Genomic DNA, 2153 nt, shown 5'->3' on the forward strand with positions numbered 1-2153 from the left:
TAACACAGTGCCTGAGGGGTAAAGGCTATTCTCAGAGTTGGAATTGTTGTTCTTGTTTCATGAGCAGAAACTCATGAGGTAAGAAGAATCTGGGTGATGCTTTCCCTCTCCTCCTCATAGACAACAGCAATAGAGATCAGCCCTAGGTGGCCTTAGAATCAGTAAAAGAGCCTTTCAGCCAGAACCGCCAACTTCCAGTAATTTGTCAAAATGACCAACCCAAAGGGGAAGAGGAGAGGAACCCCCTCTATGTTCTCCCAGCCTTTTAGGAAACGAGGAGTCGTTCCTTGGGCCACGCACATGTGAATCTACAAGAAAGGTGATATTGTGGACATTAAGAGAACGGGCATTGTTCGAGGAGGAATGACCCACAAATATTAGCACGGCAAAACTGGAAGAGTCTACAGTGTTACCCAGCATGCTGTTGGCAGTGTTGTAAACAAACAAGTTAAGGGCAAGATTCTGGCCAGAGTATCAAGGTAAGCATTGAGCATATTAAGCACTCAAAGAGCCGAGACAGCTTCCTGAAGCGCATGAAGGAAAATGAGAAGAAAAAGAAGGAAGCCAAAGAGAAAACTCTGGGGGTCAGCGGAAGCACCAGCCTGCCCCACCCAGAGAAGCACACTTTGGGGAAACTGATGGAAAGGAACCTGAGCTGCTGGAACCCATTCCCCATTAATTCATGGCATGATAAATTAAAAAAAAAAAAAAAAAGTCCTCAAGACTGTAAAACAAAAAAACAAAAAAACAAAACAAAAAAAAAAAAACAAAGAATCAGCAAAAGGTTAACACTACTCTCCCCAGCTCCTGACTCCTTGTGCCCTTTCCCACCACCATTCCCATTAGTTCTTTGTTCCATGGGGCTCCCTGTAAGGTACCACTTTTAAAATGAATTCTGTGGATTAAACATTTGGACTGATAGATTCCTAATGAACCCAAGTGTAAGAGAATCTAGACCATCAGAAGGGCCATCTTGGAGCTTCTGCCCTGGAAGACGAGAGAAGCTGAAGGGGTAACTCTCCAGTGGGAAACTGCTGTGGTTCAAGAGTGTCACTCAGGAAGATGCCCTTATATGACGCTGGGTCAATGTTTTTACCACCACAGACTTGACTGGCATACTCTGCGATCATCCACCCAAAAAAGCCATACAATTGCCCTCTGAAGTCATATATTGTATAACATGTCACAGAACAGAAATTAGGAATCTTCAAATGAGAGCTTTTCCCAAAAGAGCCACAGGTAGCATGAGTACATGCCTGGTTAATGGGCATGAAATTGTACTATATTTCTTTCCCAAGTACATTTGTTTCCTTAAACAGGCAAAATTTCTTTAATTAAAAAAAAGTTTCCAGGGCATTTATTGACCCTTCATCGTGAACATTTATATTAATGGTTGAGAATAAAATGTGAGCATTTAAGGAGAGAAAAAAAATCACTATGCAAGCTAATCTCACACCAAGCCTGAAGCCAAGCTAATTGAATTTTAAGTATGGTAGTGAGTTCCTCCTTCTTCACACCGCTAATATATTTCACTGAATATAGAAATAATCTTTCACTGTGTATTTTAAAAACACACAAATAGACAACAGTATGGCTCACAGATAGACTAAGGAATGGCTTCTCCTGGGGTTTTTGTTCTCCATCTCTCTTTATAAGTCCACAAGAAAGAAAAAAAAAATGGATGGACCTTTATCAGAACCTGACCTAGACCATTTTTGGGGCAGAAAAAATGAGGAAACCTTCTAGAAGGCATCACTAATACTCAGTAAAACAAATACGTTTCAAGAGCTCAGAGTTAAATTCATCTAATGAGCCGATAATGAAACATTTTTTTCTAGGACTATTTGCCTGAGGGATTTAAGGCTTTGTTATTGGAAAATAAGAAATTCTAGACTCTGAGAAAGGCCACTTGGCCCAGCATGGCTAAATCATTCCAATTCCCTGATTCTAGCTCCCTATAGTTTCTCAATTTACAAATTCATCTAGTCATCCTTTTGGAAAAATAAAACTATGTTTCTAGCCTCTCTAGAGTTTTTTGGCAACTGCTTATTTGTGACATTTATCCTCCAGGTGAGACCATTTTTGACAATAGCATCTTTTTTCTCCTACTGTCCTATTTGTATAAGGTCAGATTGGCCTCTATACTGTGAGCA

At 40.3% G+C, this 2153-nt stretch overlaps 1 pseudogene across 1 annotated transcript; it reads left to right on the forward strand.

The window, feature by feature from the left end:
- Positions 1-210: 210 nt before the first annotated feature.
- On the forward strand, positions 211-679 carry LOC308344692 (large ribosomal subunit protein eL21-like; annotated as a pseudogene). The gene has a single exon. The product of its transcript is annotated as a large ribosomal subunit protein eL21-like (transcript).
- The last annotated feature ends 1474 nt before the right edge of the window (positions 680-2153 follow it).

The sequence above is a fragment of the Martes martes genome, assembly GCF_963455335.1.
Source record: "Martes martes genome assembly, chromosome: 6".
Classification (NCBI taxonomy): Eukaryota; Metazoa; Chordata; class Mammalia; order Carnivora; family Mustelidae; genus Martes; species Martes martes.